This window comes from Elephas maximus, chromosome 5, assembly GCF_024166365.1.
Source record: "Elephas maximus indicus isolate mEleMax1 chromosome 5, mEleMax1 primary haplotype, whole genome shotgun sequence".
NCBI classification, from domain to species: Eukaryota; Metazoa; Chordata; class Mammalia; order Proboscidea; family Elephantidae; genus Elephas; species Elephas maximus.
This window is the reverse complement of record NC_064823.1, coordinates 69,895,297-69,922,355: the sequence shown is the minus strand read 5'-3', so window position 1 is coordinate 69,922,355 and position 27,059 is coordinate 69,895,297. Positions and strand designations below refer to the sequence as shown.

At 37.4% G+C, this 27,059-nt stretch overlaps 1 protein-coding gene and 1 long non-coding RNA gene across 13 annotated transcripts in view; one reads left to right on the top strand and one right to left on the bottom strand.

The window, feature by feature from the left end:
• Positions 1-27,059, top strand: part of ARHGAP24 (Rho GTPase activating protein 24) — a 703,232-nt gene that overhangs the window by 430,477 nt on the left and 245,696 nt on the right. Inside the window, exon 1 of one of the 10 annotated variants that reach the window (XM_049885813.1) lies at positions 24,706-26,186. The exons of the other annotated variants lie outside the window; for them this stretch is intronic. The gene's annotated coding sequence lies outside the window, so the exon portion shown is untranslated. Of the gene's footprint in view, positions 1-24,705; positions 26,187-27,059 lie in introns of those variants that run through there. 10 annotated transcript variants of the gene reach the window in all.
• The window catches only part of LOC126076998 (uncharacterized), a 71,042-nt gene continuing 55,424 nt past the window's right edge, over positions 11,442-27,059 (bottom strand). For 2 of the 3 annotated variants that reach the window (XR_007517637.1, XR_007517634.1), the window contains exons 6-7: positions 12,261-12,338; positions 11,816-11,844 (exon numbers count right to left, since the gene is read on the bottom strand). This is a non-coding gene — a long non-coding RNA (uncharacterized LOC126076998). Of the gene's footprint in view, positions 11,845-12,260; positions 12,339-27,059 lie in introns of all 3 variants that reach the window. The other variant, XR_007517636.1, reaches the window with a different exon arrangement.

The window sequence follows — 27,059 nt, the reverse complement described above, 5'->3', positions numbered from 1 at the left end:
TTTGTTCCTTTAAGCTGGAAAGAAATGCCAGCTTTTATTTTAAGTCCTCTTGCTTATATTAATGATCAAGTTTTCATAATTTTACTTCCATTTGGTACAGTTTTTTGAGTCTGAATACAAATAAGACCGAACCGAAAAACCAAACCAAGTCCATTGCGGTCGAGTCAATTCGGACTCGTAGTGGCCCTATAGGATAGAGTAGAACTGCCCCCATAGGGTTTCCAAGGAGGGGCTGGCGAATTCAAACTGCCAACCTTTTGGTTAGCAGCCAAACTCTTAACCACTGCGCCACCAGCACTCCCAAATAAGACCAATGTGGATAATTGTATCTTTTATCTCATTCTACTGATGGTAAAAGGAGAGAATTAATTTTATTTTCTTTCGCTATGGTTTACAATCCCATTTTCTTTATGCACTGTGGATCTCTTCAAAAGACAGATTGCTCTTCTCAGTATCTCTTAAGAAACAGAAAAAGTCCAAGGTTTCGATTCTAGGACCCTGTGTTTGTTATTTTACTTTTGCTTTCAGAATAAAATAATATGAATAACTTCAGTCTCTTTGTTTTTTAGATTCTTCCTTTTCTGTTTCTGAATTAAGATGATAATTATGATTGCAAGAAGGAGCAAGAAGTAATTTGAAACTAGAGTTTCAAACAGCATTTCTCTGGCTCAGGTTTCATCTTATGCTATGACAAGGAAAAGAAAACAAAATAGACTTTTCAGGGAAAAAAAAAAGACAAATGTGGTAGGCTATTATAGTTTTAAACCTGAAAAAGCATTATGGATAATCTTATCTATTTGTATTTTAAGGTTGGGGAAAGGAAGGCTCTGAGCAGAACTGGCACGGTAATGATTAAACATATATTTAAGGTCCGAACCAAGACTAGAACATATGTCTTCTACTGCCCAGTCTTGTCCATCCATCATGTGTTAACACCCAAAGAGTATGCTAACCTTCAGAATGATATTTTATATATATATATGTATGATTTTTTACATATATGATATTTTATATATATATATTTTTAATTTGGAACACATATCCTATATAGTAAACCTATTTTCAAAAATCATCTGTGGATATTATGGCCTCTGGAAAACCTCTGGCTAGGACCCATATAAACGAACTGTAAGCTGCAAGTTGACTCATGATAATTGCACGGTCTGTAAAGAGATAAATGGCTTAGAGATATCTTGGAGAACAGGGCCTGATATTGGAGGAAGAATGTACTTAGAGAAGTAGAAATGTAGAGAAAGCTGGAAAGCTCAGAGAAGCTGAGAAGAGGAGTGGCTCGTTAAGAAGATTCTGTAAGCCAAATCCAGGAACCTGTACAAATTGGACTTTATGCGATTTCAAAGAGGTATCTATTTGGAAGAGAGAGAGAGGGACAAACAGAGGACAGTGGTCAGAGATGGAGCACTTTTGCCTCACAGAATACAAGCAAGAGAAATTTCTTTGGGTTTGGATTGAAGGAAGACGATGATGAGTGTTAACCAGCAAGGAAAGTCAGTAAGACCCAAAGACAGGCTGTATGAAGAGCTGGCCGACCTGGAAGGCAGGATCCAGAAGACAAAAAGGCCTTTTTTTTTTTTAGGTCACATGTTTGGTAAAAAACAGTTGTCAAGACTATACTGTAGCACTTAAATGCTATTGATCAGACAAGCCAGCCAAAAATTAGATTCAGGATTTCTATTAAAAAAAAAAAAGAGGCTGGTGAGTGTAAGAAGGGAAATCCAAGTGGTAGGGAGAAGCAAAGGTCTAGGAAGGACAGTATAGACTAACATTTAGGAAAATCATTCACATATAAATTGGTGCTTATGTATAGGAATCTTGTTCCCTCAGGGAGATCAGGCAGGGATTTAATCATTTGGAAGACATGAAAATTATTTACTGGGAAACTAGTCAGACCAAGATCATCCGGAAGATTTCCCAAATACTACTCCCTGTGGTATTTACAGCTCCCTTCCAGGGCCTAATGTCCGGGTGTATGGGAGTAGGAGGATTTGGGGGTAGCAGGGAGATTGTCTGAGTATTGACAGCTAAGCTGAGTAAATGGACTTAACCTCAGAGGATGGAGAGATCACAGAATTAAAGACTTGTAAGGTACCCTACAGATTGTCTGGTGCCATCCTAGAGATGACAGCCCCACTACCCAAAGCCGTAGGAAAAGTCTGTGGTGCGTTTGATTAGAACACAAAGCTTCTGACTCAGAGAACTTAAAATCAGAATCAGGGAGCTAAAGAAATGATCACCTCATGGATAGCCTTATGAGAATTAGCAACTTGTGTATGACACAGATGGTTAACCATGTAAATCACCTGCTGAATTGGGTTAAGTGAGGGAGAGGGAAGCAAAGGGGGTAGCTTTAGGAAAAGATGAAAAAAGAATATCACAATTAAAAAAAGCAGAGGCAAAGTCTTCCCAAATATGTACATAGTAGTGGTAAAGAGTTACCATTTATTTGAAATTTCCATAAGGATTTACTCTAGGATTTCAATTTTCAGCATAAGGCCAAAAAAGAAGAAGGATAGGTAGAGAGTACATAGTTTGTTCAACAAATATTTACTGAATGTCTCTGTGTGCCAAGTACTGTATCAAGTACTGAGAACAACAACAAATGGAAAATACCTCCCTCCTAGTATCCAAAACTGATTGTCTACTAAGAGGTAGAAGGGTAAACAAGTAATTACAGCCTAGTGGGTTGATTGCTGTAAGTGGGAGTAATATGGATGGGAGTCTATATCAGGCATTCCTCAATGCTTGCTGGAGCATGCAAAGCAGGAGTTCACAGAGGCCATAATACCTGACCTTAGTCTTGAAAGACAGGGAAAGGGAAGAGCATGTACAAAGGAGTGGAGTAGTGAAGAGCCATGGTTTGGTTGTACTTCCCCTGAGCTAGAGCATAGGACATAGTTGGAATAGGAGGGAAAACTGATGAATTCAGATTGGGGTTGAGGGGAGGGTAGGGGCCAGCCCATAAAGAGCTAAGAAATGGGACTTGATAGAAGCCAGGGCGCTAATGAGGACTTAGGGAAGGAGAGGAAAATGACCGGTTTAAGCAGAGAGGGTTAGAGAAAAGTAGACTCTCATTCACTGCACTCACGCTCCTTGTTCTCTTATTTGGGATGAGGGAGCATATGGAGAAGAGGGATTTGCTGTGGCAACCAAGAGGTTGGTTTTACAATTGCTTTTTTGCTCAAGAGATCAGAGATAGAAAGTGTTTTAAAACAAACGAGCAGGCAAAAACATAGAGTTGCAATCAAGAGGAGGAAATAAAAACTGAGAGAAAGGGGTTAAAAGGGAAACCAATGGAAAATAAATTGGGAATCCTGAATAGACTGATGGAAGTTTTTTTTTTTTTTTTTTCAAGAAGGAGAAAATAATGTGGTCCTGAATCATAGGTCAAATGAAGAATGAATTTAGTATGATATAGTTGTGAACTTTCAGATTTGTTAAAAAAGAAAAAAAAATTGCCTGAAGTTTATGTGCTGTTTCTGTGAGTAGTGAACCAGAGAACGCTTCGAAGCGCAGGCAGCCAAGGTGGCCCTTTGTCACATCGGTGCTGGAGGGGGTTTAACCTTCTTGATGCTGGCTCTTGTTTTCCTGGGGAGATATTCTTTTAGTGAACCCACGAGTGGCTATATGGAATTTTGCAGAGAGGAGAAAGAATGAGTCCCTAGTAACGGCTGTATTGTGATCAACAGTGCTATTTTGTTTCTTCCCGAAAGTTCCTGTTTATGTCTCACAGCCTTTATATTGTCTTTTCAAGAACTGGGCCAGCTGGCCAGTGGCCATGGTGAAATTGCATCGCCAGTGAGTAGAAATGCCTCTCATCAGTGTGCACATTTCCAGTATTCTGCTTAAGCTCAGTTTTCCATTTCAAAGTATCGTATGGTTAAGGGTGAATAGAGAACACCGCTTAAAATAAGATAATTTGCTCAATATAGTGTTTAAATTCTAAGCTACAGTACAGAGAAACTATCAGTATCATGAGGAAATATTCTACTTTTACAAACCCCCAAAACAAAACAAAAAAGGCCAAAACTCTAGTATGCAATGACATTTATGCATTAATGTTTTAGTTCATGTTTTAACATTTTTTTTTTCACGTCTGGAAAATCTTATGGCACTTTCTCTATGAGCAGGAAAAAAAAAAGAAGGTAATTAACAGGAGGATCTGGGACAAAGAAAATATGGTGCCCTGCTGTCGTTTTTGTTAGCTGTTGTCAGTTGCCTCTCACTCATGAGGACCGCAGGTTTAGTTGCAGATTGGATTGTTGTGATCCATAAGGTTTTCATTGGCTGCTTTTGGGAAGTAGTTTATCAGGCCTTTCTCCCTAGTCTGTCTTAGTCCAGAAGCTCCAGAGAACCTATTCAGCATTATAGCAACACACAGCTTCCACTGGTAAATGAGTGGTGGCTACACGTGGGGTGTATTGGCTGGGAACCGAACACAGGTCTCCCGCATGGGAGGCAAGAATTCTACCACTGAACCACCACTGCCCCCACAGCCTGCTGCTGCTTGCCTTTCAATTTTCTCAGGCTATTCTGCGTCAAACCTAATTACCATAAATTAACAAATACTATTATTAATAAAAGTTGCGATTTCATTACAAGATGATGTGCTAAGTACTTTACATATACTACATGTATTTACTGTATCTAAGTTATCCTTGAAAAGAGATCTGAGAGAGATATTATCTCCGTTTTGGAAAGTAGGAGAACAAGGAGAACCAAAGGGTTAAAAAAAATTGGCCCAAGGTCATGTAGCCCAGGAGTGAATAAACTGAGATTCTGCCCAGGACTGTCTGACTCCAGAACTAATTTTTAAATGCTTTTGTCTTCCAGTATAGCCAAAAGTTCCTCCAATAGCAAGCCCACAAACAGAGAGGGAGACAAGCTCCTATTAACATGGATATGAGGAATTCCCATGTGCCTAAAATAAATTTAATCTATACTCTTGGTTTAATTAGCATAACTGTGAAGATCAATAAGTTCAGAAATGCCTTTACTTATTATTTCTAAGAAAAGGAAAACAAGACGGCATGGCATAAGACTTGGAGTGTTGAAGATGTTTTTTGAAGTACATGTTTAAAATTTAATGCCATAATAGCTTAAGTCTCCTTTTGAACTACTGAGTTTTCTATTAATATCTAAGGTATAATATTTTTTAGGAAACCCTGGTGGCATAGTGGTTAAGAGCTATGGCTGCTAACCAAAAGGCTGACAGTTCAAATCTACCAGACACTGCTTGGAAACTCTACGGGACAGTTCTACTCTGTCCTACATGGTCGCTATGAGTCAGAATCAACTCGACAGCAACGGGTTTGGTTTTTTGGTTTTGGAATATTTTTTTCAAGTAACATTTTTGTGTCTTGCAACATTGTATCAATATTTGGAGTACATATCTACTGTCACATTCTTATATTTGCAGGAAATTAAAATCGCAAGTAGAATGACTTGGGGTAGCTATTTATATCTGAAAAAGGACTCAATATGGCAGTCATTTGTGATAAATCACTGACACTCTGCTGTGGTGACCAAGCCATTATTTTCTTATATTAGGCAAAAAACTGAATGCAGGAAACCAGAATCATGTCCCATTTAATATTATTTGCAAGAATGATTAACTAGGGTGCCTGAGGCACTTACATAAACAATTGTTCCCTTTATTTTCCAGGTGATAAAACCTATTAGGTTGGCAACTTGCTGAAAAGCCATTAGATCCACCCCACTGCCCCTGGAGTAACTGAGGTCCCTTTGGCAGGGTACACCTACCAACTGTGAGAGGCAAGAGAATGTAATAGAGGCCTGGCAGAGTGGTTCAGTATCTAACCACCAACCAGGGAGAACACAGAGGAGCCCAGAGGCTTCAAGGGGCAGAGGGAAGAGCCCAGGATTAATTATTCATTTATTTATGGGTTTCTTTGTCAGCTTATCCATTTATTTCCTAATTTTGAAAGGAGAGCATGTATTAAATACTTCCTTTTTACACTCCTGAAATGTTACTATAAATGGTGTGACAGTCTTTAAATTTTCAGAGGTCTAAGGTCACTGTAAGTCAGAATTGATTTGACGGCAGTGGGTTTGGGTTTTTTTTTTTTTTTTTTTTGGTTTATTATATACTTAATAAAGTTCCATCTAAGTGATCGCATCGGTGACTTAATGGTAGAATTTTGACCTTCCGTGTGGAAGACCTGGGTTCGATTCCTGGCTAGTGCACCTCAAGTGCTGCTACTACCCATCTGTCCGTGGAGACTTTCATGTTGCTATGATGCTGAACAGGTTTCAGCCCTCAAGACAGACTATGAAGAAAGGCCTGGTGATCCACTTCTAAAAATCAGGCAGTGAAAACCCTGTGGATCACAACGGTCCAACCCTCAACGGATCATGGGGATAGTGAAGGACCAGGTAGCTTTTTTTCCACTGTGCATGGGGCTGCTATGAGTCGGGATGACTGGACAGCAACATACAACCAGAAGCAATCACAAAACTTAACCTTCTTTCCTCTGACGTAAGAAAGCTAGAATCTTCTACACCAAAGACTTTTACAAAAAGCAAAAGCAGTCAAAAAACAGGATTGATATTTACATGAAAATTGTATAGAAAATCTAAAAGTCAACGCTCTATACTTTCCATATCAAAATGCATATCAGACTTTATTAAAAATGTGAATTTTTTGTCTCCCAAATTAAATTGTCAGATCTGTAAGGAAATTGCTTTCCAAATTAAACAAACAAACAAAGTAAAATCAGCATCTGATGCCCTGCTGAATGCCAAGGAGTTTCTAATAACACTGAGGAATTCTGGAGGAATTTATAAATGATTTCTTTTTCCCAGCCTAAAATCTCTGAGCCAGATTCCCCAGTTTTTCTTTAATTTTACCTCTTCCTATTTTATGTTAAATTCATTATCATAAAGAACCTCCCTGAGGGGATCCACTTCATTATCGACTATAGTGTTAGGATTTTTATGTGGCAATGTTTTATTATTATTCTCCCCTACTATAATCAATGTATTAAAACAGAGAAGATTCTACATGGGAATACTTAACAATCAATGGAACGCTTTCTCAAGCAATAGATTAGTGACCTTTTCATTCTTTGTAGAGATAACCTTTAGTGGTATCATTAACCATATGAAACACTGGTTTGATGCAGCTCTTTTAAACACGGAGCTTGATAATTGATTAAAAAGTAGGATCAGAGATTTTATTAGTGTTGAGCTGTTTACTGAAGCAGGAAGTGCATTCATTCCTACCCTTGTCTCCAGCCCCCAGGTTAATTGTCTTTTACTAGCAGTTAACAGAGAGGAGAAACCGAGGGCAATTTCTTACTTTTATTCTGTTTCTATGAACGACAAGCTGTTTAGGTAAAAGAGCACTTTCTGAATGCTTACAACGATGGAGGCATTTAATATTGGTTATTCCCATTCTCCTGACTGTTATTATCAAGGCTCTATCATTAAAAAGCTCCTCATTAGTGTTTTCCAACTCAGACAACCTATACTGATTTTCCATGTATGTATACTTAAATAAATTAACTACATTCATTGTTACCTTGTGAAAAGCATATGCTATTGTAGAGAAGACCTAGAAATTTTTGCCTGTTATTCCAAACGTTTAATTGCCTTTAAAAGGGTAATCTTGATCTGCTTTCATACAATTGAAATGGAACTATTGTTTAGTCTTTGAAATCACACACACACAAAAAAACAAACGCACTGCCGTCAAGTTGGTTCCAACTCATAGGGACCCTATAGGACAGAGTAGAACTGCCCGATAGAGTTTCCAAGGAGCACCTGGTGGATTTGAACTGCCAGCCTCTTGGTTAGCAGCCATAGCAGTTAACTACTACGCCACCAGGGTTTCCAGAGTCTTTTAAATAAATGGCTTAATTTAGGAAACAGACCTTAAGTATAAATTTCTGAAATTAATATTTAAATAAAGTCAACTCTAAGCTGAATTAACTATGCATCCTAGAAAAAGAAGAATTTAGGAAGAAGGTAGTTACTGCTTAAAATCATGTTTTTTAACTTGTTGCAGTGAACCTGACTTGAGAATAATTCAGTTTATGGCGTGAATGGGATTGTATAGTGTGATATTAGAAGATACTTACGAGTGGAGTGATAAAGCTTTTGTTTTGACTGATTCATGAACCAACTTTAGAACATTCATAGCTGCCTTTGAATTAAGAATGAATAATTAGTGTTCAGCCAATAAGCATTAGAAAAATTACTTGAAAGATTTACTAAGCTATAACATAAAAAAATTTTTTGGAAGGTATGGAAAAATTCTTAAGGGTGAAGAGAGTTTTTCATTTCCCTTATGTCTCCAATCACAAAAGTAGTTTAAAGAGCTGTAAGTAATACTACTTTTTATTGGCAAGCTTCTGATATTAAGAATACAATTAAGTTAAAAAAATGCTTATTTGCAGTTTCAGATGGATCAAAAGTCACAAAGTAACTGTGGCAGGTCATCAGAATATGTAGGAAGAATGAATATTGTTGTTTTTATGAAAACTGAAAATAAACCCCCTAATTCAAAGACAGGTACAAAGACAGAAATGAGATTTTCAGATGGAAGGTACATTACTTTTATTTGTGATGGCCACTCTCTTTTAAAGCATGAAATTTCGTGTACCCCATAGTCCTTTGGTAATGAAAAGTTGATAGCAGAATAGAAATAAATTTATACTCAAAACCATAGAATTTTTTTTTTTTAATTTCCAACATGAATTTATTTCCACATGTATGAATTACTGTGTGCAAGCAGTAAGGATGTTGATCAGTTACACTTCATCATTGAGTCAGAGTTCTTTTACTTCACAATCCGTTTTCAGGCTAAAATCACATCAACCATGGTATTGCAAAATCAAAATACTTAAAGCCCTGGGAGGGGGAGTCCTCAAAATAATGACCTCATCTCCTAATCCTGAATATTGTGATTCAACCATCCTTTTATACACAGAAGAAGAAAGTAGAGAAGGAAGATGGGGGCTGCGAAACAGATATAAATGGAGACAAAGCAAAACAAAAATCTGTAAGGATGAGAGAATAATAAACAGATTTGGGAATTTATTGTAATTGCGTGAAAATCTGGGAAGCTTGTAAATCCATTTAAATAATTCTTTGCTCCTCATCCACTACACTACTTCTATTGTTATTGTGTTTTTAGCTGCCGTGAAGCTGGCCCCCAACTCATAGCAACTCATGCACAATGGGATCGGACCTTTGTAATTCATATTGTTGTGGTTAGTTGGCATTAAGTGAGCACTGACTCATAGAGGCATTACATATAACAGAATGAAACATTGCCTGCTCCTGTGCCATTTTCATGATTGTTGATATATTTCAATCTGTTGTTTTGGCCGTTGTGTCAATCCATCTCATGGAGAACCTCCCATTCGCTTGTCTTTGCCTACCTTCCACTTCACAGCCATGGTATCCTTTTCTAGCAGTTGGTCTTTCCTGATGATGTGTTCAAAGAAAGCTAGCAGAAGCCTCACCATCCTCACCTCTAAAGAGCATTCTGGTTGTATTCCTTGTGACTGATTTGTTTATGTACTTAGTATTTTTCCCCAACACCATGATTCAAATGCATCAATTCTTCTGTCTTCCTTTCTTATTGTCCAGCTTGCACATGCATATGAGGTGACTGAAAAGACCTTGGGTCAGGAGGAGCACCTAATGACCAAAGTGACATCTTTGCTTTTTAACACTTTAAAAAGATCTTTTACAGCAGACTTGCCCAATGTAATATATCATTTAGTTTCTTGCCTGCTGCATCCGTGGAAGTTGATTGTTGATCCAAGTAGGATAGAACCATGGACAACTTCTTCATTTTTGATGATGTAGTATATTGTTCCAGTTGTGAGGATTGTGTTTTCCTCACACTCGGGTATAACCCATACTAAGGGCTGTAGTCTGTTACCTTCCTCAGTAAGTACTTCAATGCTTCAATTATTCTTCATTTTTGGTAAGCAAGGCTGTGTCATCTCCATATTGAAGTCTGTTAATGGGTCTTGCTCCAATCCTGATGCCTCCTTCTCCTTCATACAGACCAGTTTCTAGGATTATTTGTTCAGCATACAGATTGAATAAGTAAGATGAAGGGATACAACCCTGTCACATGCCTTTTACAGTTTTAAACCATGCAGTACCCTCTTGTTCTGTTCAGACTATTGCACAATTAAGCGTTCTGGAATTCCCATTCTTTGTAATGTTATCCATAATTTATTATGATCCACACAGTAGAATGCCTTTGTATAATCAGTAAAAAACAGGAAAATATCCCAACGGTATTCTCTGCTTTCAGCGAAGATCCGTCTGACATTAGCAACGATAACCCTTGTTCCATATCCTTTTCTGAATTTGGCTCGAACTTCTGCAGTTCCCTGTCGTAATGCTGCAGTCATTTTTGAATTATCTTCAGCAATATTTTGAACAATGATATTGTTCAATAATTTCCACATTCCATTTGATTGCCTTTCTTCTAAGTGGGCATGAGTATGGATTTCTTCCAGCCAATTGTCCAGGTAGCTGTCTTGCAAATTTCTTGCTGTAGACAAGTAAACACTTCCAGGTTACGTTCCTTTGTTGAAGCACCACAATTGGTATTCTCTAGTGGTTCTTGATCATATGCTACCTCCTAAAATGGTTGAATGTTGGTCACTTCTTTTTGGTACAGTGACTCTGTGTATTCCTTCCATCTTCTTTTCATGCTTACTTCATCATTCAATATTTGTCCATAGAATCCTTCAGTAATGCAACTCAAGGCTTGAGTTTTCTCTTTAGTTTTCCAGCTTGAGAAATGTCAAGCATGTTCTTCTCTTTTGGCTTTCTAACTCCAGGTCTTTGCACATTTCATCGTAATACTATACCTTGCCTTCTCGAGCTGCCCTGTGAAATCTTCTGTTGAGCTCTTTCACTTCATTTCTTTCTTTCACTTTAGCTACTCTGCATTGAAGAGCAAGTTTCAGAGTCTTTCCTGAGTTTCACTTTGAGCTATCCTTTTGAGATCATTAGTGTCTATATCCTTGCATCTCAAAATGTAGCTCTTTGACCAGCAGCATTACCATGAGTCAGGATAAGAATTAGCATTTTTAACAAAATTTCAAAGGGAGTAATACGCATGTTAAAGACAGGGAAAACCCTGCCGTGTATGGAAAGGTGCCTAATGGTGGAAAATGCACTTGTTCCTGAATGACCAAGGGCTGTGAATAAAGAAAACCAGTATGTAAAACACAAAAGGAAAATCTTCCTATATGAAAGCATAAATAAGAGGAAAGACAAAATTCCCCACTAGGGAAGAAATCGCGCAGATCATTCAGTAGCTCTGATTTGAGAAAAGCAAGCTACACTGGGTCTATCTGCCTTTCTCTGCTTCTCAGAGTCAAAAAAACTTTCTTCACAATTTTAATGGTTAACAAATAGGTTTAAATGGTGTATTGATCCTTAGTAGCTCGTGTCTTCAGTTAATAATATTTTAATGTTTTGGTTTGAATGTGTTTAATGCATCTTCAGGTTGCACAACCTTGGCCATTTCCATAAAGGTGTATCTGTCTTGGAATGTGTAATTTGTTGTGTGTCTGTCATTTGACCATTGCACGTGCACGTACACACACACAGCCACACACAGTCCCACCTGGATGCTTCATCGCCTTTATGACATGTTCTAAAACCATAGCATTTATTGCAGCATTTCTGTGGAAGAGGGATAAGGCTGGTTTTCTTATGCCAAAACCACAGCAACAACAGCAATGAAACTGATAGGAGTAATTGAGTCGGAGAAAGAAGAAAGATGGTACCTGTCCGTCAGCATATAGACTGCCACTGTGGGACAAGCTATGAAAGAAGAGAGAAAAAAAATGCTTTAAAATGTCAGTAGCATACTTTGATAGTAGTAAATTGTCTCTAGCTGATATTAATATCTCAAATGTGATTGTAGAGAAAAAGAGAGGTTCTTCCAAAACTGACATTCTTGGTCAAAGTTAAATGCAGTTAGCCTTGTTTCTGTGTGGCAAATGATACTCTGATGTGTAAAATGGAGAATGTGGTACATGTTTGTGTGTCTGTGTGTATATATATCTCATGCCACAATGCTTACATTGTTTATAATTTCGCCCTTGGAACTGGCTATTGAGGAAAAAAATTGCTCTGAACTTAAAAATATTGAAACGTTCTGAGTGTACAGCTAAAGAAATGTACCAACTACTAAAGAATCCTCTTTGTTCTAAAGAAAATATAAACAGCATTCTTACATGGTGCGAAAGATGTCAAAGAGATTCACCCTCACATTCTGTGATAAAAGAGATTGTTTAATGGAGCTGTCATGTTACCTACGAGCAAAATGAAATGAGTGAGCGTTCGTTACGACTTGCAAACATGCTATGGCAAAACAATAACAATTAAAAAAAATGAAAATAGCATGACAAATACAGGTTGAAAAATTTAGTTTGGATAAAAAAACACAGAGAAATATAAAGCTCTCCACAAGTACCCATTGCCATGCATTATGTAAGAACTTAACCATGAATTCGGGAGACATCAGCTCAAGGACAGGAAAAAAAGGTAAATTGAGAACTTAAAAGACCGTTATATATCAAACAAATAAATTAAAATCAAGAAGGATAAAAAGACACAACTGAAGAGGAGATCGCTAGCATGAAGGAAAGAAAGACCTGGAAGAATCATGATGAAAGCAGAGGGAAAGCACAGTGACGAAAATAGAGAAATACATGCTTACTGCAACCAAGTTGCAGTAGGCGTATATTCTCCATTGTATAATACCCATGAGGCCTTCTTAAAAAACAAAGTATGAACTTCACGAAACCAAAAATGAATCAAAATTAAAGAATGTGAATTTGTGATAAAATTCTCTCAATGAACATTGAAACCATTTAACCATACAACTGAGATTCACAACTGGGAAAAGTAGGGTTGTAGAACAGAAAGCAGATAAAACGTGATTCTTATTATTTTGTTAATATGTATACATAACAAATATTTCGGAGAAGATGGGAGGGAGGAATAGAAGGAGGTGTTAAGTGCTAATCTTTCCATCTTTTGTACCTGAGAATCCAATCATATTTTTTAAAATTGAAAAATATAGTTAAAAACTAAAACATATAATTAAAACATAAAAGATATACTGTGTGTGTATATATATATATTTTTTTTTCACTTTCTAAATTTTCCGCTTGATGAGCTCTGTCTGGTAAGATGACCTAGAAGTAATGACATGTGTGTTCAGCTCATGGTTTCTAACTACCATTCTCCATTAAAATAAATCAGGGTCTTTGACAAGAAGACTGATTCCAGTGTGGGGCAGGGAAAGTATAATACAAGCCTGAAACATCTTATTGCACCAGAAATAAGGAGGTACTCAAAGGGGCTCCCACTGAGCAAATCTGAGATATTTGAGTATCAAAGTACATAATAAAATAATTGTTTACGACCAATAGGATAAAATAAAAATCTGTGACTTCATAATGTAAACAACCTAATAAATAGGGCTGGAGGGAAAGATCTTGTCTATAATAGAGTGCCAACTAATAAATATAGAATGAATGATGGAGTTACAAAATCACCAACTACTACCAAATTCCTGAATGAAGGTTTGATAAGGGAATGCATCAAAGTTAACACCACCAATACTGGGGCAATATCAGGGGCAATCCAATACCAAGTACTTCTTGACATGATACAATGAAAAGGACACAGTATAACTTATCAGGTTTTTCTAAAAAAAATAAAGAAAAAATGCATACCCTGAATCTAATCGTGATGAAAAATCAGACAAATTCAAACTGAGAGACAATCTATTAAAATAACTGTCCCGCACTCTTAAAAAAATGTCAAGACCAAGAAAGACAAAAAAAGGTTGCAGAAATGTTGCAGGCTAAAGGAAACTAAAGAAAATTAACAAATAAATTGAATTTATGACTGGATTGGATCATGGACTTGGGGAAATAATAGCCCTAAAGGACATTGGTGGGGAAATTGACAAAATTTGAATATGGATTATGAATTAGATAATAATATATCGATGTTAAATTTCTTGATTTTGATCATTGTGCTGAGGTTGTATAAGAAAATATCCTTCCTCTCATGAAGTGCACACTGTGTAGAAGTAAAAGTGTAAAATGTCTCCAACTTACTCTAACGTGGTACCAAAAATCAGTAATATGTATACACATAGATCGAGAGATGGAGAAATCATAAAGCAAATGGGACAAAATGTATATAATTGGTGCATCTGTATAAAGGACATACAGGACTTATTTGTACTGTTCTTGCAACTTCGTTGTGAACTTGAAATTATGCCAAAAGAAAAAGTTACAAAAGACATAATAATAACTCATACCTCTGTTATAGGCTGTAGGGGGACAGCCCCGGCAAGGGAAGACCCTCACTGTGCATCCCGGCAGATAATCTGAAGAACTGACACGTAGCCCTTTCCAGATTCATGAGTTTATTCAGGGAGACTTACTGAAACGGGCAAGCAGCTGCTTTCCAGTGGTGGCCGGCTGGAGTATTTTCCACAACCACCTAGCAAGGCACCCAAGTTTATATACCATTCCAGCTGGGACCAAGGCTTATTGTTTTTCTCCCATGTCCTTGGGCAGTCAGTGTTCCCAGGGACTTCACATCCAGACCCAGATGTTTTCCTTCTTGTTGCTAAGACATTCCTCGGCCTTGGCCGCTGGCCCAGTCATGCCATCCCAAATTCATCCCCAGCATGCTTCAGGGAAGAGCAAAGCTGATTCCATTAGGGAAGGGGTGCATAGAGCTGAATAGCATTACCCTACATAAGCCTTCTACCACTGTGCAATTTTTTTTTGTTAACATGTCCATCACTGTAAAAACAGGAGTCTCCAGACTTTTTCATTGATCAGTACACCTTAATTTATGTTTTATTTAAATGTTTACAAATTATACATGTACCCACACACCCACAAATACATACATACACACACCCCACACGTAGACGTTTACTCATATTGCACTGTAGTGCCATGAGTTTCAATTTTTCTTTATCTTTTTTAATTACACTTGCCCTTTTGGCTACCTCACCCATTTTTATAACTTTAAATACCAATTACTTGTCAATAACAAAATGAATTTAAAGAATAAAAGTACTCTAACATTCTACCAACAAATTCCAATGACACCCTTTCCATCACTGAGATACAAATTCTCTCACAGTAAGACATTTCTGACATTGATGATGAATGTTTCATGAAATTATGTAAATAAAAAATCAGAATTTAAGTTCATTGCAAGACCAAGGAACTGTCAAATGTAATTCAAGGATGACAACATAAAAAAATATATATACTGACTAATATACCTAGGAAAAATGAAATAAAATTATTTTCAGGATAGCCTAAAACTAACAGCAATGATCTCACAAGTTCAGTAAGTGCTGGCTAAAGACAGGCCTATGGTAGTGCTTTATTTCTGGAGATACTGTGGGAAATATACATTAGCATCTCGTAATCTCAGACATAGTAAATTCAGCAAAGGTGCCAGGATTAATGGACACAACAAATTGTTAATTAAAATGGTAGAGACACTTCAGAACCCAATTTATGATGGAGAGTGACCTATTCAAATCAGATTTTTTATTGCATAATACATAGTGATGATGAAAATACCAAATTCAAGTTTGAAATGGGCGTATGCTTACACAAAACCCATTATTTAGAACACATTCAAATAAGCAATTCTTGAAGACTTGATAAAAAATGGTTTTCTGTCAGTTTCTCTCACTTTGATAAGATTAGTGTCTTTGGTGTGATCCATCCATTCATTCAAATCAGTATATGCTTATTAGATACTCCTTTTTGCTAAAATCTTGATGGCCAGTAAGAGATCATTGCATTTATTATTATTTTTAATTTATCTGATAAATTGTAGAGATAAATCCAAGGGTCTAGAATGGAGAAGACACTAGAGTTTATGATGGGATAAAGGAAGGTAATGTTTCCTTTTTCAAAACAGTTTTGTGGATATGCATATGTATGTTTTTATGCAAATATACATATATGTGGATATAGATAAATGATAGAGAGATGGATAGATGATAGATATATAGAAGATAGGTAGATGATAGGTAGGTAGGTAGATAGATTAGATAGATAGATAGTAGATGATAGATAGACAGACAGATAGATAGTAGATGATAGACAGACAGATAATCTACCTGGATGGATACATAGCAATCTGCTGATAGTGGTTAATCCTTGAAAATAGTATTGATAAGCATTGAGGGGGCAGGAACTTTAAATTTTATATTATATACTTCTTTATTGTTGGATTTTTTTTTTTACAAGAAAATATGTTATCTATATATTGAAAAGAATAAAAATAGTTTGAAGAGAAGTCCAGCTTCTTTATATTTGTTTGCACTGAAGCTTGCGGTCCAGTAGCACAGGACCAATGAGCAATTTGTTTTCATTATTTTCTAAACTGAACTTGTCTAAGAATTGTCAAAAATTACAGATCAGGGGAGTGCCTCCTCTGTTCATTTCTAACATCCTATCTTGTAAATGGAGACTCACTCTTTCATTGTAAAAAAATGATAATGTAGGAAAGCAATGTTTGCACTTCTGGGAGAAATCTTTTTTCTTCTATATAAACTCAGAATGGCTGATCCTTAGTGTGTTGCAGGGGCCCAGATAAGCAGAATATTTAAAACTTATTAAGCACAATGTGCCTTGAGATTTTATATATACTTTTCCCACAATCCCACAACAAAACTCTAATAGGACCCATATTATATACTAAAATAATGAAATGTTCCCTATTACATATGTTTATATTCTTGGCAATCTTAAACATCATTATTATTGTTAACATTACAGTTGTTTTAATTTTTTTATGATACAACAGATATCCTCCCAATCCTCGAGGATAAATTTAAAACATATGAGAGATAATGATCTCAGACAATAGTAGAATTTCACTTCTGAAATAACCTCCAATGTAATCTTACCAAAGCCCTTCATATTAGGAGAAAACTAAGCCCCAGTGAAGTGAAGTATTTTGACCAAGGTCACACAACTAGTTGCTGACAGAACCAAGGTTAGAAACATAATTAATTTTGACTGATATCTTCTGTCTGTACCAGGGGATGTTTGTTTCCCATGCTGTGCTACCCTCCCTTTTCTCTAGCCTAATGAGGAAACATGCCATATAAGAAGGATGCCCTCAACTCTGGAAAGGATTCAGGAATGGGGTAGGAGGGTGAGCTGGGATTCAGTTTGGTGTTTATTTATATTGACTCACTGATAGTACACTGAAGAAATAAACCCTGTGTTCATTTTTAAATAATCAAAATAGCATGGGGGAACCCATCCCATCTATTACCGATATCTTTTTATTTCATACCAAGATACTATGGGAACCTAGGCATTGCATCCTATTACATGTGATTTTCTTATAATGAAGAAACTTCATCCAATTTTCATTTTATTGGGTATATAATAAATTATGGAATGAAAATAATAAAATATCCCTGAACAGTCCAGTTGATCTGGCCACTGTATATATATTAAGCACGTTAGTTCCCACCCCCCCACCCCCCGCCAAATTATATATAAGAATTCCTGGCTTTTCTTGTTTTACCTCACTTTAGGAGGTACCTACTTTAAGACCTATATACTCATTTTTGATATTATCATCTGAAGGTGAATATAATGTCCACGTTGTAAGTAGTGTGGTAGATGTTCATGTCTGCCTATGAAAATCCTGGTTTATATTTGCTGTCTCATTTTAATTAACAATGGCATCCCCTTTTACTCTCAAAGAGTCAGGATCTGCAAAACAAAGTGTATGGTTATCCTACCCATGTTAATGTGTGTAAGGTTAGGTGCCATTGAGTTTGTTCTGACTCGTATCCTACCCATAAAAAAAAAAATTTAGTGAATATAAAATATGCTAAAGAAGGATTTTCCCTACTTTAATTTCAAGGCAGATCTCAGCAGTGTCTCTCATTTGAGCTGTGTTTTCAGTGTTTCTGTTTTCAGTGTCTTATCTGAGTTTCACTTCTTGCCTGTCTAGATTCATTGTACCTGATTTATCCTTCCCACTTTATGCGACTCAAAACTCAATATTTGACTTGACTGAATTAGGGTATCTGCCAAGTGTGCTTTCGGTCCAATGTCTCCTGCTTGTCCTAGTACAGATTGTGAATATGTCTTCCAGGCTTAAAATAATTATCAAGAAGGACTTGTTGAAGGATTTGTGCTTTGCAAGGTAGCTAAGCCTGTAGTTCCCTAAAAACTATGCAAATACAATTGTTTGTGTGTTGGACCTCAAATCTAGCATGCTGATACCTAGGAAACCTAAACAGTTCTGCACAAGGAATCATTTAAATTGCTGCCAAATTATACTACAATCTCTTAAAATCTAAGTATATAATCTAAGATTTAGAAAGTGTCCAAAATGTGTGCTCCCTTCAAAAAGACAATTTAATGGAAAGAACATGGGTTTTCAGTCAGATAGCCAAGAGTTTTGCTATTGATCTTCCAAGTTGTGTGTCTTAGTTTCATTTGTTAAATGGAGAAAACTTAAATAAAATGCCTGTTACATAACAAGGGCCTAGTAAATACTAGTTTCATTCAATTGTAATATTGGATATGTTCTTCTGTAATGATTTTTATAGAGATTTTGGAGGAAAGATTGCCTTTCCCATTTTATTTTTTACTTACAGAAATTCTTATATATCTCTTGAGGCCATCTTCTTTCTGTCCCTACTGTCTAATTTCAAACCATCTATCTTGGTTATCTAGTGCTGCTGTAACACAAATACCACAAGTGGATGGTTTTAACAAAGAAAAGTTGATTTTCTCACAGTAAAGAAGGCTAAATGTCCAAATTCAGGGTGTCAGCTCCAGGGAAAGGTTTTCTCTCTCTGTTAGCCTTCTCATCAATCTTTCCCCGGACTAGGAGCTTCTCTGCACAAGGACCCCAGGTCCAAAGGATGCACTCTGTTCCCAGCACTGCTTTCTTGGTAGCATGAGGTCCCCCTGTCTCTCTGCTCGCTTCTTTCTTTTGTATCTCAAGAGATTGCCTCAAAACACAATCCAATCTTGTAGATTCAGTCCTGCCTCAGTAACACAACTGCCACCCATCCTCCCTCATTAATATCACAGAGGCAGGATTTACAACATACAGGAAAATCACACAATACCGGGTATCATGACCCAGTTAAATTGATACATGCATTTTTGGGGGGACATAATTCAGTCCATGACACCATCACAGTATTTTATTTGGACATAGAAACCACCTCTTAAGTGATCTTTTTAGACCACCTGCCCCTGAATTCTTTCTCTACTTGTCGTTCTAAAAATATTTCCCCTGTTTAAAATTCTTCAATGGCTACCATTGCCTTAAGGATAAAACCAAACTCCTATATCACCTCCTATATATTTTATCTATTCTACATTCCAGTTTTATATAACTGCTTGAAGTGACCCAAAGGTGCTCTGTCTCCTGCCTTTAATGTTAATCCTCTCTCTCTCATTCTACATTCAAACCGCATCTTGATGTCGTCTCCTTCAGAAAACCTGTGGTTACTTCCCGTCTAGATTCCTTGTTCCTTTGATTATCTCTCCTATAGCCCAGTGCTGATCGCCCCAACAGTCTTTAAACTTCTCCTACCTGTAAAAGGCAGGCTTCCTGAGGACAGGATTTCCTTCGTGACACATTATGTGGGCTCAGAAAACATGTGTTAAAGAAAGGAAGAAAAGGAGGGAGAGGGGAAATGAAGAAAGGGAGGTTTACTTTGTTTTTCTGGAGAAATTTATATGCTGGATAAATAAATATTAGCATCCCATGAGATAACAAGGAGTGATAATATAAATTAGCACAAGACCTTATCCATAGAAGGCAGTCAATGAATATTTGAGGCCTTGATTTATTGACTAGCCAAATGCCATTTATTTATTTAGATTAATACATAGTCATCTAATACCATAAGAAAAGGGCGCTACTTCTCCTTTCTTTTTTTTTTTTTTTTTTAAATAGTTTTATTCGCTACTCAGGGCTCCAATGCTTAGGCAAGAGCTTTCTTCAAGCTGGTGTACTGGAAGAAGGTGCCTTGTGGCATATGGGAAAAGTCATTTTCTTCCTAACAAAGAATTACCCTCTCTTTGTCTTCTCAAAACACAGCCACCTTTCTGATGTGGCTGGACCCAAAGTGAGTTCCACAATGTGCCTGAGCCCCAAGACCTGGAGAAGGCTGACTCACTAGATCAGATAATTAGGAAGCAGTAGGACTCACGCCATGGGAGAAAATCTAATCTACAGCTTGTTGGAGAGCTCTGAATCCATGTGGAGCCGAGCTGAGATGGGAGATTAAATTATCTGTGAGTGCACCTCTGTAAAATTATTTGGCTTCCCCCCTTTTCACTTAGAAAACATATGTTGCAAGTGCAAGGCTTTAGCCTCTGCTCTTGAAGAATTGGCAGCTGAGGGCAGTTTCTTGAAACCACCTGTAAATGATAGAATTAGCTAGTGGGCATCTGCTGTTTCAACAAAGGAAACTACTCTAGCGTTCAGGAAACGAAGGTGATGTCTGGAAGCTCATAAAACCTTCTAGCAAATGTAATCACATTTCTAGTTAGGGGCACGTGTCCTTAGAGGATATTCTGGCAAGGTGAGAGTATTATCTGGCCTGTGTGTTAACAAAATTCACGAGCTTAGAGGCACCTTGTATAGACACTACTGTCTACAGCCCAGCTGGGGCTCTTATTACCTGTGTTTCCTGGCTGCTGAGCCACTGGGAGATTTGTAGTGTCAAGTCTATTACAAAAGTAGATTAGGTTTTACCTTCATGTTTATGGACATATGTTAGATGTTGGTAAGTGAAGAGCAGAAACCCAGACAGAAAATATAATTAATTTATTAAACAAATATTTGTCAAATGCCTGTTGTATACTAGACACTGTTCTGAACACTGGGAAATGTGGTAAACAAGGTCTAAAAAAATTCCAACCTTATGAAACTTACTGTAGACAACAACAGATAGTAAACATATTTCAACTAATTAGAGAAGTGAATAAATACATAAGAACAAAAGATAATTTCTCATAGTTGTAAGTGCTATGAAGAAAAATTAAAATAGGGAAATTGGCTATAGAGTGGTGAGGGATGGTAAGCTAGAGTGGTCAGGAATTTTTTTCTGAGGAGGTGACTTTTGAAATTACAGGGGCAGTGGTGGTTCAGTGGTAAAATTCTTATCTTTCAGGTGGAGACTAGGGTTTGATTCCAGCCAGTGCATCTCATGTGCAGCCATCACCAGTCTGTCGGTGGGGGCTTGTGTGTTGCTATGATGGTGAACAGGTTTCAGTGCAGCATCCAGACTAAGAGACTAGGAAGAAAGACCTGGCGATCTACTTCCAAAAATCAGCCAGTGAAAACCCTGTGTATCACAATGGTCTGATCCTCAGCAGATCATGGGGATGGCACAGGACTGGGCAGCATTTGGTTCCATTGTACATGGGGTTGCCGTGAGTTGGGGGCCAAAGAGACAGCAGCTAACTATAACAACATTTGAAATAAGTGTTGAATAATGAGAAGGCGGTTATCACATGAAGATATGAGAGAGGAACATTCCAGACAGATGGAACAGCAGGTTAGGAAATGCATTAGAAAAGATAAACAGGTGCTAAATCAGACGGTCATGGTTAGTCATTTGGATGTTATACTGAGGGCAGTGAGAAACCACTCTAAGGATGAAATGGGAATGATGGGAAGCCACTGTAGGAAGGAAGCAGAGAAATTGTGGGAAACCATGCGAAGCAGGAGACTGAGGAATGATGGGAAACTACTGGAGTATATGAATCAGGGGAATGATGGGAAACTACTGGAGTATATGAATCAGGGGAATGATGGGAAACTACTGGAGGGATGAAGGAGGGGTGTGATGGGAATGATAGGAAATCATTGGAGGGTATGAAGGAGGCGAATGGTTTCTCTGGTTGCTGTGTGGAGAATAGACTATGAGAGGCAATGGGTAACAAAATAAACAAAAGCTTGAATTAACTTATAAGAGTTGACACTTGAGATTTTTACATGCATCAGTTCTCTGGAACTGTTAAAAACTTCCATGCATGAACTCTCTTCCCAAACATAGAATTTTATAATTCAGTAATTATTCATGTAGTCACTGCCCTTCACTGATGTCTCCAAAGAGCCCTCCTGGATTCCTCAGTAAAAGCCTTCTTCTAGTGTTACTATAAACTTGAAAACTGAGAGGAGGAGATCAAGAGGTAGAGAATTCTGACTGCCTTGCCTGTGTTAATATAGCCTGCCCTGGAGTTCACCTCTGTTGTAAGTACTTCTACCATCAGTGAGATTCAATTCCACAATTCCAGCCTTTAAAACACACTATTCCCCTCTAAACTACTCTAGGATTCTGAAACCCAGAGAATGCCAAGAATGGGGCAACCTGGAGTATGTCCAAGGGACCTAAATATAAAGATAGAGCATTTTAAAAAAAAGATTGTGAATTGTTGTGCTATTTTAGATTGCGTTGAACTCACATATTGGCAACACATGTTCCCTTTCTAATGGCTAGAAAGAACCATGCCATGAATTACGAAGTAGGTTTGAGGGCCCATTTCCTGTTGATAGCACTGGTCACAAAAATTGCTAGTTTCCTCTTTGCTTAACCTATTTTGAGAGACTTTGGTCCTTGAATTCAATACCTATAATCTTTTATCTGTGGATCAGCCCACTCCTGCTCCAAAGAATCTGCTTGAACCTGACTTCTCTTTATACCTTCCTTCCTGAAGTCCTCTCAACCACTCTGAATCACCCTGACTCATTCCATCTAAATCTCTGTTTATCTCACAGCCCACTTCTCTTTTAAGATTTTGCTCATATTTCCTCTTGATCCTTTGACAGGCTAGAGGGAAAATGTTCAACATCAAAAGTAAAGTTTAAGAAGTAAAATGAAAATACACAATATTTAATAATATGTATCTATGTGTCAGACTCTTGTCATATTTGACATATTAGGGTTATCTATAAATTTAAATGATAATGTCTTTGGGGACTGCCTTAGTTGTCTAGTGCTTCTGTAACAGAAATACCACAAGTGGATGGCTTTAACAAACAGAAATGTGTTCTATCACAGTTTAGGAAGCTGGAAGTCCAAATTCAGGGTGCCAGCTCTAGGGGAAGTTTTTCTCTCTGTCAGCTCTGGGGGAAGGTCCTTGTTATCAATCTTCTGCTAGGTCTAGGAGGTTCTCAATGCAGAGACCCTGGGTCCAAAGAATGGGCTCGACTCTTGGTTCTTCTTTCTTGGTGGTAGATGTCCCTCACTCTCTGCTTGCTTTTCTCTCCTTTTATCTCTTGTAAGATAAAAGGTGTTACAAGCCACACCACAGGGAAACTCCTCTTACATGAGATCAAGGCTGTGACCTGAGTAAGGGTGTTGCATTTCACCCAGTCCTCTTTTACATAGCCTAACTTGCTTCTTTATCCACAGGTAGAGATTAGGATTTAAAACACATAGGACAATTACATCATATCACAAAATGGAGGACAGCCACACAACACTGGGAATCATGGCCTAGCCAAGTTGACTTATATTTTTGGGGGACACAATTCAATCTATGACATACAATTCGATTAAACCAAAAACAAACCTGTTGCTGGTGAGTCGATTTTGACTCATAATGACACTAGGGCAAAGCATAACTGCCCCATAGGGTTTCCAAGGATGTAACCCTTACAGAAGCAGACTGCCACATCTCTCCCATAGAGCAGCTGGTGGGTTTAAAATTCTGACCTTTTGGTTAGCAGCCAAGTGCTTAACCACTGCACCACCAGGGCTCCTTAGTACTCAAGAAGTTGTAACTAATTGAGAATTGAAAGAGAATAGGATCCTGCAGATTGTTTAAAAAACGAACAAACAAAACCAAAAGTATGATTTTCTAAGATTTCTTTCTCAACATGTTTGTCTTTTGAATCTGTTGTTTATTTCTCAGGGTTGAAGAATTTATACAGTACCCATTACTTACTCAATATTTTGGCAAATGTATTCCAAAAAATCTGATCATTATTTTAAAAAGGGTCTTTTTTTTATGTAACTATAAAAACTTTTAAATTATGTAGTTGTAGTTATATTGTTTTCTGCCAAAATCCAGGGCATGGGTAGATACAATTCGACCTGTAAAGTACATGACAAAAATCAAAACCAAAGAGTGAGTTTCTGAGTTAAAGAAGGGATAAGAGTTTGGAAATAAGTATTAAATTATCTGCGCATTTGTCCATTGTATTTTTGAATTGTGTGGTGTAAGGTACATTTGACTTTAATTTTTTAAGGAGCCAGATCAAATAGAAAGATTAATAGTGAACAGAGTAAGTAATTATTAGAGTGATATCAGTCTTGGCCACTTCAAATTTTGGCTTATCTTACCCTAGGAAGGATATTGTTGAGGTTGGGCAACTCAGTAAATAGTATATAAATAAGCTTTGATTACCTATTTGAAGTGAGATGATTAACAGAAGGGTAGTTATGGAAAGTTGATCTTAGTTGCCACATAAACCCTTCATTTTTACTTTAAATACTATGTATTTTCCTAAGAAACTCTTGCTTGCCAGTTACTGTATTCCACAAGGAAATGATGAGGTAGGTTCTATAAGTGTCTGATAAATATTTGTTAAATGAATGAATAAATTAGTTAATGGATACTTTTTAGAAAGGAAATTGAAAAAAAAAACCCTGTTATAATGAGGGCATCACTCTTTCAGTTGGAGAAGAACAGTTTCTTCAAACATAAGTAGAAAATGTTATATGAAAGGTACCAAATAACATCATGCTGCTTCTTTTGTTTATTTAACAAAATAAGGAATGAATAATTATCAAGAATAAATTTGTCTGTGTGGTAAAAATCATCTTGACAAATTGGAAGTGGAGATTTGTGGTAGCAGGAACCACGCAGCGGTGTCACTGAGAGTGCAGAGAAGTATTAAAGCCTCACCCCAGCACCTGTCACAGCACCATCCCTTACTGAAGTAGTCCCCTGTAAGGACTAATGCAGGTCCAGAAAAATGACAACTTCTGAAACATAACATTATTCTGGAAAATCAACAAACCAAAAGGTCATTTCCTTAACAGAGTAATTGGGCATTACAGAAAAATTTTCAATATTAAGGATTTTTTAAGTTAAGGGAAATGTTTTCTCTGAGAAAATGTGGTTCTCACATCCTAATTGGTTACTGCTCCATCTATGCCCTGACAATTTATTTGGGTATTATACCAGGATACAGGAGCCTGGTGGAGCAGTGGTTAAGAGCTTAGCTTCCAGCCTAAAGGCAGGCAGTTCTAACCCACCAGCTGCTCTGTGGGAGAAAAAGGTGGCAGTCGGCTTCCGTAAAGATTACAACCTTGGAAACCTTATGGGGCAGATCTGCTCTGTCCTATAGGGTCGCTTTAAGTCAGAATCAGCTCAGTGGCAAAGGGTAAAAAAGGATACAGAGGAATAAAGTAAACCACTTCCCTTGAGATATACTAAAACCCAAAACCAAACCCATTGCCTTTGAGTCAGTCCAGACTCGTAGCAACCCTATAGGACAGGGTAGAGCTGCCCCATAGGGTTTCCAAGGAGCAGCTGGTGGATTCAAACTGCTGACCTTTGGTTACTCCCGGAGCTCTTAACCACTGCGCCACCAGGGAAACTACTTATTTTCCCTAGCCATCACTTTTTTTTTAATCTATAAAATGAGGCTGTTAGGCTAAATTATAATTAAGGTCCTGACAAACCTTCTATGGCTCTCATTTCTTTCTTTCTCTTAATTTCTTTCTTTCTTTTTTCCAAATGCTCAAATACTACATTATTTAAGGTATATTTCCTTGTAGTTTTTTCCCCTCTCCTCTCTGTCTCTTTCTTCAATATATGGGATAGGAGGATACTGACTAAGTCTGAGGGGAAGGAGGAGGAAGAAAATTAGCTTCAGGAAAGGTTTATATCCTCCTCTACATGAAAACTTAAATATAGCTACCACCGCTTTGAAAGGAATGGTTTATGTCCAAACAGCGTTTTCCAGACAAGCTCTGTACTTTTTTTGCCAACAGAATTAACTTTAAACTGAAGGCAGTAGACAGTTAAACAAGAGTCGGCACTGGAAACAGCTGTGAGTAGGCAAGACCAGTTACGTAGAAGGTACTGTTCTTTACTCATTGAAATCTTCAGGTTTCATTTGTGTCGGGGACAAGCATTCTGTGGTCATTTGACCTTTTTCCCCCCATCTCGCCTCTATTCTGAGAGTAAACATAGTCTTTAAAATATTTAGCTTCATTTATTTGGGGTTGTTGATGTTTGAAGCTGCTAGGATTTTGTTTTCTTTTGTATTGTGTTCAGGAAACAAATGATTATTGTTACCTTATTGTAAAGCTTGGTTTAGCTTTGTTCCTTTGTTGCATCTGTGATGGGTGGTTTTTATGTTTTATTGTTTGGATTGGGGAAAGCGGGGTATGCTTTAACATAAAGAATGTACAGAATGTTCTGGACTGAGGGGGAGGGGCATTGGTTAATGCATCGCTAACTTGAAGTATAGAACCAATATAGAGCCAATCAGATAAGAGGACCAGGACAGGGCAAGTCCAGGCACTTTAAACCTTATCACAGTCTGGTGTTTCTAACCTGGAAAACACTTTTTTTTTTTTTTTGAATTGGCATTTTACCTCTAGTTTGCTTCTATATTTAATTGTGATTTGAACTCTTCTTTCCCTTCACCCAGTTTTTTTTTTTAATCTTGTTTTATTGTTCTAAAAATGTAGCTAACACAACATTTGCCAATTCAATAAAAATTCTAGAAAGGCTGCTTTTTGTTTTTTAAAGCAGTTTACCTTAGTTTAACCTCATTTTCTTTTAGAGAACAGAATTCCTATGAAGAGTGACATTTGCAATAGGGGTTCAGGTCACTGAGCTGTGATGGAGCTCTTGAAGCAGAGCAAGGGCAGTAGGCCAAGGTGTAGTTGAGGAGACAGAAAGGACCCTGTGTACCCCTGAAATCCAAGGTACCACTAACTTTCC